The following is a 12877-nucleotide window of genomic DNA, read 5'->3' on the forward strand; positions in this document are numbered from 1 at the left end:
GGTCGCAGCCGTCTGCGACCGGGCGCAACCACACCATTTAGAATGCAATTTTTAATGAGTTGCCAAGGAAAATTTAAATATCAATAAGTGTAGGTGAATTTCATTGGGCAGGGGAGGGAAGAGGAAGAGAAACATTTATCTTTTTTTCACATTAGCTGGGATGCAGTCCCGGGGAATAGAGCTAAAATCATGAAAACTATAGCACGCATCATACTTTGACACTGATCCTGCCATGATTCTCATTCTCTTACCTATTCATTTGAAATCTTATTTAATTCTTTAACAGAAAAGCAGAGAGGCTCAGAGCACACACTGGCATTGCTAAGGTATGGCACGTGCCATCGCAAAATAATGGCTCTCCACCTCAGTTTCAGACATCAGCTCCGGCAAGGGATTGTGCCCTACCTGATGCAGTGCAACAAAGCAAAGCAATCACTCATAGTCATCATGGAGAGAGGCCTCATGGCTGCCAACAGACCCCCATCCAACTGGCGGCTGAAGACAAGAGAGGGGCCCCGTGACTGCCAGCAGACCCAATCCCTCTGGCAGCTGAAAAAGAAGCCCAGCGGGCCACTGGCATTTCCCTTCCTGCTGAAGAGGCCTGGATTATGAGTTAGTGATTGTGTCTGAGAGAGCCTGTTTGTGTGTGTGTGTGTGTGTGTGTGTGTGATGGAGCCTGTGTATGTGTGAGAGAAAGACAACTAGTGTGAGAGAGCCTATGTGTGAAGGAGAGGGAGCCTGTGTGTGTGTGTTTATGTAAGGGAGAGGGAGCCAATGAGTGTGAGAGTGCCCATGTGTGTATGAGGGAGAGGGGAGCTAGTGTGTGGGACACCCAGTGAATGTGAGGGAGAGAAAGCCAGTAAATTTGTGAGATTCTGTTTGCGTGGGGAGAGAGAAAGAGTACCAGTGAATGTGTGAGTGAGGGAAAGAGAGCCAGTGAGTGTATGCGTGAGTATGATCATGTATGGGAGTATGTGTGAGTGAACATGTGTGTGTATGACAAGAGAGAATGAACATGTATTTTAGTGTATGTATATATGAGAGAGGATAAGGTTTGTGCACCCTCCCCTCCCCTACCCCCACTAATCCAGGACAATCTCAGGATGACTTGAAATCAAAAGTGTCCAGGTATGGAGAGCAGAGGATTATTTTATTCCTATATCGTTTAATTATTGGATGTTTGATCTATCTGCTATTTTGAAATATTTTATTGATGTTTGAGAAATGTTTTTAAATTGTAATGAGTTTTTAATTACTGATTGCTATTCTATTCATCAGATGTTTTGAAATATTTTTTTATTAATAGGGTTGATGTTTTATATGTCTTGATTTTGATTGTTTTGTGAGGAATGGTGATGTTTCTTTTTTTTCTGTTGCCCTGTATGCAGAGTCTGCCTTGTTGTGGTTTCCCATTAAATATTTGTCTGCACGTTTCTGTTTCTAGTTTGTGGTCCCTTATTCTGTATTTGGTGGGGGCTCTGTCTGTGTTCTGCATGTGTGACCGAGGTGAGGGATTCTGCTGGCGTGTGGTTTCCGTGGAAGGACTTGTTCTGTTTTCTTAATAGGAAGTGTATGGGGGTTTTCGGCCCTGGGGTAATATTCCCAGTGCTGCCTCTTCACAGGTGGCGGTGTTACTGTTTAAGCCCTTGGGTTAGTTCTGTTGTGACATGAAAGGTTTGCTATGTAGGTTGTACATTTCCTTCTCTTAGAGTTCTGTGGTATTTCACAACGTGTCAGGAAGTGGAAGGTGTTTGTGTTGCTGTTACTGAGGTAAAATAACAGAATTTGAAAGTTTTGGGGTTTTTTTCGTTTGGTGAGTTGTAAGGGTCAACATCATGGATTGGTTGTTGGGGACTTTCTGTGGATGCAGATTGTGTTACAGAACTGGAGGTACAAGATTTATACTGAGATGCTGTCCCTTCTTGTACAGACTTTAAACTTCACTCGTATAGCCACATGGAATAATGGGTTGAATGAGGCCAGCAAATAATTGTAATGGTTGTTTACTGGGAGGTTGAAACTGGCCGGCTTTGTTTTTTAAATTGCACAGAAGGACCTTGGGACTTTTTCTTATTGACTCTTTTAAAGCCAATTTAATGGCAGGGAGAGGACCTGTGATGGGGGTAAATTCCACTTTGGCTTGCAACCTCCATATTTACCTTGCTGCTGCCATCTCCCCCACCCCCGTCACTACCCCAGACACTTCTGCCTAGAGATACCACTGGGAGCAAAGACTCGGACACTTTTTCACATTTTATCTTCACAACTTAAATATAGATTTTTAATTCTGCAACAAAAACAAAGGTATATGAGAAGGGAGAAAGGTATATGACAGGCGGTAAGGAAAAGCCATAGTGTAGGAGAGGAAATAGCCTAATACCTGTACAATTACAGCTAAATTTTAAACCCCCTACACGCACAAGAGCCAGGCCTGTATCGAGGGGCAGTCCCGGGGGCAGAGAGGGGCGGAGCTGGAGGTCACTAATACAAGCGGCCATTTGCTACTGTGCTGGGGGATCACGCACCGGCAGCTTAAAAAATACAATAAAATTTTAAAAAGGCAGGGCCGTCAAAGGGGTCTGGGAAGAGGGAGGAAGGGTAGGAAAGGAGCAGACTGGGAGCGAACCGGGGGAGGCCCGATCTTGTCACCGCACATAAACTGGGCAAATTTTCCCCCCTGCGCACGCCAGCCCGGATTTTATAACATGCGCGCGCCATATTTTTAAAAAATCTATCCTTAGAGAATCGACGTCGGCATATTTATTATTAAAGTCTCGGTCCTGCTTTCCTGCTTCTCCAGTGTAAAACTGCCCTTGGAGTTTTTCCTTGTTCTGCTGTGTAAGGAAGCTGCCAGAGGATGCTGGGAGTAGCTTTCAGCGCAAATTATTATCAGGAGCGGAGCAATGACCGAGACGTTGAGAGTGTGAGGCATTGCCCGGGACACCGGAACGGATCACAGGGCCCATGCGGAGAAGCGTGTGCCTGTGAGTAACAATGGTGCATCCTGACATTCACACTGTGTCATCGCTACAATAAATTTCCATTCATAATTCAGCTATTTCCAGAGCGGAGGCAGCACAGTCAGCCCTGGGAAAAGCAGAAGTTCCCTCCTAACCCAAACTGATCCCGTGACTTGGAAAGCAACAAAGTACTGGTATTTAAACAAAATTAGGAAGATCACACTTTTTTTCTTCTTCTATTTCTTTCTTTCCTCAGGATATATTAAAATTCAAAAGCTTCTCCTTTCACTATTGCTGAATTGTAAATTGAAGTGCCGCTGTGCTGATCGTCATCAGAACGCCGAGGTTGTGCCATTGATTTTATGAATGAGCACAGAAACATTTTTCATTTGTTCGTTCGTTTTGTAGATCCTCAGTTTGTTTTGTTCATTTCCAAAAAAAAAAAATCATGTATTTGTTAGTTTGTTTCCTGATAAAGTTACGGGGGGGGAAGCAAAGCATCCTATTTTGGGCTCCAAAATTGGAGTTTTCTAATTAATTCCAATGAAACTTGTGGATAGATGTTATCAGAAGAGGAAGAGCACTCCCAGACACCACAACTGAGTCAAAGTGCCACCAAAAGTGGCATAAGCAGCCGAAAGCAACATGACAGTGTAAAGTAGACCAAACAGAGGCAGCTCTGCCCCGAGAGCCAGGAGAGAAGCAGAGAGTGCAAACATCCCAAGGCTCCAAATGAGGGTCATATGGCACCAATACACGTGGTAGGAAGGGGTAAGGAAAGGTGAGCTTAGAGCTGAAGATGAGAGACTGATAACTGCAGCTCAGGATCCTGCATTATGAAAACGTGGTAGGAAGTCCCCAAGGAATGGGTAAGGAAAGGTGAGCTTAGAGCTGAAGATGAGAGACTGATAACTGCAGCTCAGGATACTGCATTATGGACGAGACGGTTTAGTTTTAATTTTCTTTATTGATCTTAATAGACTGCCTTTCATAGGTAAGACAAAGTGGCTTATAAACAAGAGAAGAATAAAATAATAACAGTAAATAAAACATATGCAATACTATAGTGCATACAATACAAAACAGTTACAACAAACAATAATTAAAATAACATTTAGTAATATAAAAGTAAATGAAATAGCCTGCAGCATGATATAGAATAGGCTATAGGTTAAAGTACAGAAGAAGCTGTATACAGCACTATAAGCTTGCTGACTATCCAAATTTTGATGCTCTTCTTAAATTTAATATAATTTTTTTTTAAAACAGATGTACACTGGCTATTCATTTCTTAACAATGACACCTGATAAGGGAATGATTCTCTCTACTCTGAGTTCAGATGGATCATGTAATTTAAAGAGACCTTGCTGAGATCATAGGATTCTTGATAGAGCATAAGGAATCAGCAAATTGGCTAAATAATCTGATTGACCATTAGAGAGAGCTTTGAAAACTAAGCATAGCACTTTAAACTTAATTCTAGCTAAAACTGGAAGCTAGTGTAATTTTTCCAACACTGGTGTAACATGGTCATACTTTCTTGTGACTACATCAGTTTAGCAGCTGTGTTTTGTAATCGTTGAAAGCACTTAAGAGAAGTGATAGGCAGATCTTGGTATAAGGTAACCTACCAGAAGTTGCATGCAGATTCCAGTGTATACATATCCATAAAACAATAAGGAACTTAATCCACATTTATTATGAAACATACAAAGTTTCATTAACATTAGCACATCATACAAAACGTTTTATATTAAAAACTTTGTGCAGCACCTATAGACAAATCAATCAGCTATAAAAAAAATTCTAATCACATGTTGCATACATCAACAAACAAAGATAATTACTCAGATATCTACAACGTTAAACACTCCTCAGTGCATCAGTTCACATTCATACCATATCCATCTACACACCTAATACCATATAACATAACAAATTCCAACAACCAACAGGATCCAATTTGTTTCACCAATAGAGGCTTCTTCAGGGGAAAACCGTCCACAATACTTCAATCACATGCTGCAACTCGTTCTATCCAAAACTTCAACCTCACTTCAGCAAAGAAGCTTATCGTTTTACACCTTTTCATCCAGACTAAACCAATGGAGGAAAACAAGTCTCCTACATTACAAAACAATTTTCAGTGCTGGTGTTCCTTGTCCACACTCACCACACTCTTCTATAATTCTTTCATCTTTACATTGATCACTTACTGACCTGCCAATTCCCTCCGCGTCATTGCAGTGACTCTTTATTGACCACCTACAAACGAGTAATAAACCATATTATTTACAGCAAACTCATATAGCCCATGAACTGTTTTAATCTAAGAGTTGCAGACTATACAGTGTGCTATATGGAAGTATGGGTTGATTTTAGGTTTTGAGATAAAAGTGTGGGGCCTAATGATGGACTTCTCAATGAATGGACTTCTGAGAGGAGCGGTCTTTAAAATGAGTATTCGAGTAGAACAGCCAATGAACACACCAAGGTATAGCAATGCAACTTTTATGATATAAAGAAATGCAGATGAAGGGTTAACCATAAACAGGCACGAAGGCATGATGAGACTACACAAAGGACAAGGTAAGTGTAACTGATCGCATCTTCTGACCATCTCTACTCTGAAGATATTATTGAGTCCTTAGCTGACATTTGGAATTGAGAATTTTTGAGTGTCTTGGCTGCTTTGAGACCAATCTGCGACAAACCTTGTACATTTTCTCCCTGGTATTCACAAGATCTTAGTGGTACTCACAAGGCTGATCATATATGGAGGAAAATTAAATTCTGCTACAGGCTGGAAGAACAGTACCTTGTGTGTATCCATACAGAGAAAAAAAGGTAGTTTTCTGGCCGTATTGAAACTGCAGATCATAATGCAAGAGAACTATTCAAGATAGTAAAGGAACTTTCTAGCATTCCTGTACTAGGGTCAAGTGAAAGCTCTTCATTGCCTGAATGTAAAATTTTGGCTATCAGTTTTGAAGATAAGGTCAACAATATCAGGAGAGATCTGGAAAATAAATCCCCATGGGGCCTCTTTCTTGCTTCTGATAGTTGCTCACATTGTTGTTAAGACTTCTATATACTGGGAAAACAGCAAACCCTTACTACCTTTCCTTCATTACTTATCCAGGAATTACCAGGCTGCCTGAGGGAGAATACTGACAGGCTGATGTCACTGCAGGACTTTATATACTGTGATGTCAGCTTTGCTTTGTCTCCATCTGCTGGTAGAGGTGCATAACCCACTGGTTCTAGATTCATCTGACTACATGCTAAGAAACGATTACAAACAAAAAAAAATCATCCCTTGATCAGGCCAATTTCCAGTTTTCCGTTTTTAACAGAAATAATTGGACAACTAGTGATCACAGATATAGCATCTTTGAAAGATGAATTTTCGGCTGTGAACATCTGTCTTGAAGCCACGTCCAAGTGGTTTTTGAATAGTAAGTTAAAATTAAATTCTGAAAGAAAACAAAAACAAAACCTAGACATCCTGAGAATTAGAACTTCTGGTTCTACTGGGCCTACATTTTTTCTGTCTAGTGACGGTTCAGTTTGTACTTTTGCCTTCCAATAAATCTTTAGCTGTTTGGACTCTGTTAGGAGTGGAGTCTTTGTATAATCGAGAGAACTAAGAAAGCTTTCTTACAATTCTGATTGACAATTTCACCCATTTTCAGAAGCTGAAGTTCTTAGGACGGTGACTCCCTTTGAAACCCAAGGCCCAGGCTTCTAATAAATGTAGGGTTAGGCTGGGACTTGTAGCTGAATTTGGAGATAAAAGACTGACCCGGTGAGTCTACCTCTCCAATTACAACTTTCAATTTATTGAACTGCTGCTCTGTGCTCATGTTTGAATGTAATTGAAGGATTGTGGAACTGTGGCTGGTAATCACTTAGGCAATCTCAAATAGTTGCTTTCTTTTTCTGTATCTTTTTTTTCCCTGCTTATCTTGGCCTCCCCTTCCTCCAGGCTCTTAAGCTGAAAACTCATTTTGAAAGTGAAATTCACAACTGGTTTCTCTGTGCAGGTTTATAATGCAAAGAATGGGTTCAGGACGTAACCACAGAGAGTACTGTACACCCCCAGGGAAATATTTCAACATAAGCGGCCCCTAGGCGACGGCCATGCTCTAGTGCTGCTTTAAGGCAAAAGCCCTGCCTCATGTCTGGGATCCTTTTTAAGGAACAGTAACTGCGCTTTCATAAGAGCCTGCGTTTGCCGAAGTTAAGGATGAGTCAGATTTTCTGGAGTTGTTGTTACTGTAGTTCCTTGGTTTCCCTACTCTCATAAAAGCTTCAGAAAAATACTCATTTGCAATAATTGTAAATTCTGTCTTTAAAATGGCTGCTTGGCACCATTTTGTGCCAGTTCCCAGCAGGGGCGGATTGCAGGAAAATATCAGCCCAAGGGATTTTTTTTCAAAATAGGCTCACAAGGTATCTGTCTGATTCCCTTGTGCATTTTTCCTGCAGCACGTGTTTCAACAGTTCCCAAAAGCACACTAAACTGACCCTTCATAGGTACATCTTGTGAGCTCCAGAGGGGGAGAAGAGAGGCTGAGTGAGTACGTGGGTGTGGGTGTGTGTGAGAGGAAACATCTGAGAGAGGGCGAGCCTGTGTGCCTGCATGTGTGAGAATATATATGTGTGTGTAAGAGAAGAGAGGCTGAGTGAGTACGTGGGTGTGGGTGTGTGTGAGAGGAAACATCTGAGAGACTGCGAGCCTGTGTGCCTGCATGTGTGAGAATATATATGTGTGTGTAAGAGAAGAGAGGCTGAGTGAGTACGTGGGTGGGTGTGTGTGAGAGGAAACATCTGAGAGAGAGTGCGAGCCTGTGTGCCTGCATGTGTGAGAATATATATGTGTGTGTAAGAAAAGAGAGGCTGAGTGAGTACGTGGGTGTGGGTGTCTGTGAGAGGAAACATCTGAGAGACTGCGAGCCTGTGTGCCTGCATGTGTGAGAATATATATGTGTGTGTAAGAGAAGAGAGGCTGAGTGAGTACGTGGGTGTGTGTGAGAGGAAACATCTGAGAGACTGCGAGCCTGTGTGCCTGCATGTGTGAGAATATATATGTGTGTGTAAGAAAAGAGAGGATGAGTGAGTACGTGGGTGTGGGTGTGTGTGAGAGGAAACATCTGAGAGAGGGCGAGCCTGTGTGCCTGCATGTGTGAGAATATATATGTGTGTGTAAGAGAAGAGAGGCTGAGTGAGTACGTGGGTGTGGGTGTGTGTGAGAGGAAACATCTGAGAGACTGCGAGCCTGTGTGCCTGCATGTGTGAGAATATATATGTGTGTGTAAGAGAAGAGAGGCTGAGTGAGTACGTGGGTGGGTGTGTGTGAGAGGAAACATCTGAGAGAGAGTGCGAGCCTGTGTGCCTGCATGTGTGAGAATATATATGTGTGTGTAAGAAAAGAGAGGCTGAGTGAGTACGTGGGTGTGGGTGTGTGTGAGAGGAAACATCTGAGAGAGGGTGAGCCTGTGTGCCTGCATGTGTGAGAATATATATGTGTGTGTAAGAGAAGAGAGGCTGAGTGAGTATGTGGGTGTGGGTGTGTGTGAGAGGAAACATCTGAGAGACTGTGCATTTTTCCTGCAGCACGTGTTTCAACAGTTCCCAAAAGCACACCAAACTGACCCTTCATAGGTACATCTTGTGAGCTCCAGAGGGGGGGAAGAGAGGCTGAGTGAGTATGTGGGAGTGGGTGTGTGTGAGAGGAAACATCTGAGAGAGTGCGAGCCTGTGTGCCTGCCTGTGTGAGAATATATATGTGTGTGTAAGAGAAGATGTGTATTTGAGAGGGACAAAGTTTGAGTGCTGCCCCCCTTCCCCCACTAATTCACAATAATCTCGGGGTAACTGGAAATCAAAGTTCCCAGGTATGGAGAGCAGGGAATTTTTGTATTCTTATTGCTTATTAGGTGGTGTTTGAAGTGTCTGATGTTTTGAAATATTTTATTGGTTATTGAATCAAGATCTATTTATCAGCTGATTTGAAATATGAATTCTTTTTTCTTAGTATGTTTTTACTGTTATGATTGATGTGTTATATTTCTTGATTTTATTATTATGTTTTATGAGGAAGGGTATTGTTTCTGTTTTTTTCCATTGTTGCACTGCATAGAGTCTGACTTCTTGTGGTTTCCAGTTCACTTTTTGTCTGTACGTGTCTGTCTATACTTTATGATCACTTTATTGTATATTTGGTGAGGGTCTGTATTCTGCATGTGTGATCGAGGTGAGGTATCTGCGCAGTTTCTTTAGATGTGTTTAGTTTCTGTGTAAGGATCTACAGCATTTTAACTTGTTCTGTTTTCCTAATGGGAGGTATATTGGAGTTCTGGGACCTGGCGTAATATTTGCAGTATTGCCTTTTCATAGGTAGGGTTGTTACTGTGCGCATCCTGGCAGTTAGTGCTGTTTTGGGATGAGAGCTTTGCTATATTAGAATTGAGTTTACTTATGGGTTTCTGAGGGCCAAGCCCACACCCAACCTGCTTTACATTACAACAAATACCACATGGGTTCCAAGTGTCTTTTCTGCATGCGCCGCTGCTGTAGTTGCCACCATAGCAGTGCATGTAAAAGATAATAGACGTGTTGTTGTGATATTTTTTCTTGAGAAAACTAAGCTTTGAAGGTCCTTTTTCATGTAAAATCTGTTTTTATTTGTATGTGTGTGTGTGTGTGTGGTGAGGGCCAGGGGAGGATCGCTCAGTGTGACACTTTAAGGTTGGTCTGTTGTTGGAGAGCGTTTTCCTCTCGTTGAAAGGTTTTCAATAAGTATTTGTAAGCGGTTCAGGTTGAGTACCAGATGGATGGGAATTGAAAGTGTGAAATTGAGTTGAGAGGTCATACATTGTGAATTTATAAGTTGTCCCTGAGGAAGCCCTTTTGGAAAAGGGCGAAACGAGGATCCGTTGTTGGACTGGAAATAATGGATTGGAGATGGTGAAGGCAACAAACAATTGAACAAACAAATAATTTTTCACGCTAAATTAATTTTGAAGGACGCTTATAAAAACATTGTAGGGTGTACATTATTTATGTACCTCGTTATAGGATTGGAAACTGTATGAAGAAAAGTATTTCAATCATATATGATAACCTATTTTTTGATGCTTTTTTGCACTTTTTGAAACTTTGTATAAAATGTCATGTGTCAGTAGTGTGTTGGTTTTTAAGGAATGAATGTGAGTATGGGTGCGTTGGTTTTATAGATGTCATTGTTTACAACATTTGTGAATAAAATTCTTTGCACAATTATTATAAAAAATTCAGATTTCTCTATGTGGAGATTGAATAGGATGTTGTAGAGAATATCATTTTTTCAGATATCCCTAGTGTTGATTTACCCTTCCTCCTGTAGCCATCCTGCCACGTGTCTCCTCTTCCCCCACCTCCTGCCTCCTATGCTATCCGTGCATTGCAATGGCAGCGGCATCTCTCCCCTCCCTGAATGCTGGGACTGTGAGCGTGCTCTGGCTCACAGGGAGGGAGCAATGCTGCTGCTGCTGCCACCAACACCATGCACGGTTAACAGAGAGGCCTAGGACCCCCTGCTGCTTTGGAGGAGAGACGATGTCTGGAGCTGGGACTGGTAAAGCTGTGCAGAAGATGATGCTACACTTTGAAGCTACTTAGGGAGAGCAAATGATTTTTTTTTTGCTAGCCACTTTTAGACTCTGATTTTTGATTTGAAAAAGTAGGCCCAGGCACAGAGGACTGAAGTTTGTAGAGTATTTGTTGCACCGTTGAAAGATTCAGCTAGGAAAAGAATGGCACAACCTTTCATCAGCTGCTTGAGAATTTCCACACATTCATTTCTTCAGCCATAAGAGGAACTGGCTGCTGTCTGGTCAAATGTTCTTTTCCTCTCTGAGTCAGTTATCGCAGGCACATCTTTGGCTTGTTCCTGCGGAGAGTGTCAGTGCCAGCTCTTGCCCCCATCCTAATGTTCACTGGGTATCTCCCGACCTGGGCTTTCGTGCACTAAGACCCACCTCGCAGGGTGATTAAGAGTCCAATGCCGGCAAGACCCAACTCATTCAAGCAGCAAACGCCAAATCACTTGAAGGGAAAACGCAAAGCGGTGCACTTGTCAAACCTGGGAAAAACGGAAATACTTTCATTTCCAGCGATGAGCACTTCCATGTCCTCTGTGGCTCCTTCTTCGCACCAGATGGGGGGGAAAAAAAAGAGGACATGGATTCCGCATGGAATCTTCCATTGCTGGGGTCCTCCCAGGTAAATTCATGTATTGAGCAGAACCCTCCGTGCTCCTGTTTGTTACCAAACAAGTCCACTGTTTTTTTTAATGGAATCGATGTATTTCTGAAGCGAAATTATCAAGACTGACTGATCCTGCAAGGGCGTCCCCGTGGATGAAGTTTGGTTTCAGATCAGTTAAGACGCTGCTCGCTCCTGAAACCAAACCCGCAAGGCCAGGTTCCAGCTTTGGCTCTGCGAGCTGTTTAGCAATATTTCCCCATCTGGAGTCGTAATTTGGCACCTGACTCACAGAATGTGTTCATTCCTCCAGAAGCCTTTAGCCAAATCAGCAGAACAACCAGCATGTTAAGAATTTGGGAAGGTCTTCCCCCTGTGCAGAACTACATTTCCCAGAATCATTTTGCAGTCTCAGTAAATGAAAGAAAGAGGTAGGAAAAGAGTCAGGTAGGCAGGCAGGTATCCTGCCATCACCTGTCCAAGGTTCGGTGTGAGTTACATGCGTATCTCCCTCCCCTGACGGCCATAAAGCAGGTACAGGCTTGAATGGCCCCAGTCCTCATGTACACGTGCTATCCTTATACCAAGAAAAGACAACCTGCCCGAACTGCTCAGAGGGGGCGGGCAATTAATCTTTAAAATAAATAAATAAATGGCTATTACTTAATATTTCTGTAGTGGTACTAAGCACATACAAATCTGTCCAGATATACAGGCGACAGTCCCGCTCCATAGAGCTTACAATCAAGTTGAGACGCACAAACGAGAGAAATAAATTTGTAGTAATTACTTAAAAATTACAATAAAGATGTGTAAAGTGAGAACACTGAGTCTGGAAAAAGTCAGGATTTTGATTTTAAAAGCAAGCTCCAAAAGGTGAACTTTTAGGCGAGAGCTGAATATGGGCAGGGTGGATTTTGGTGATGTTATTTTAGCAATAATTTGCATAGATTCACAATTGCATTCCTTTTCACACACATGCATGACGGACGTGAGCCCACCCAGTCCCTCCATAAGCCTTCTGGAGAGGGAAGTCGCTGTTTGAACTGAATGCAGAGGGAGATGGGAAGCCAGTGCGCTGCCATGAGAGGAGAGGTTATCTGATCGTAAGGATGCTGTAGGAAGCTAAGTCATGCAGCTGAATTTTGAATAGACCGTAGCAGAGATGGACACATGTGAGGAGGCGGCTGCATTAGTTCAAGCGGGAGGTGAGAAGAGAGTGGATAAATGTCTTGGCAGTTTGTGTGTGTGAGCAAGCATGGCTGTTTGTGAGAGAGAGCATGTCTGTGAATGTGTATGACAACATGTCTGTGTCTATGTTTCAAACAGCAACCAACAAGGACACTGAATTTTACGGTCTGCGAAAACAAATAAGCATGGAGGTAACTTGCTGATGCAACTGTTACTGGCCTTAACCAATAAGCCTTAAACTTGATGTAACTCCAACATTGCTCACTGCTTCAACGGCAAGAGATAAGAGATAACAGGGAACTGGACTCAGTAACCAACAAGGGTCCTGACTTTAACGGTTTGGGAAATTAGGTATGGGGGTAACTTGTATGCCATGGCAGATGCCACCCCCTGATGCTACCATTATAGGGGAGACCTGTATGGCACAGCTGATGCTATCGTAAGCTTGCTGGACAGACTGGATGGACTGTCTGTC

Source organism: Rhinatrema bivittatum, chromosome 13, assembly GCF_901001135.1.
Source record: "Rhinatrema bivittatum chromosome 13, aRhiBiv1.1, whole genome shotgun sequence".
In the NCBI taxonomy this organism is placed as follows: Eukaryota; Metazoa; Chordata; class Amphibia; order Gymnophiona; family Rhinatrematidae; genus Rhinatrema; species Rhinatrema bivittatum.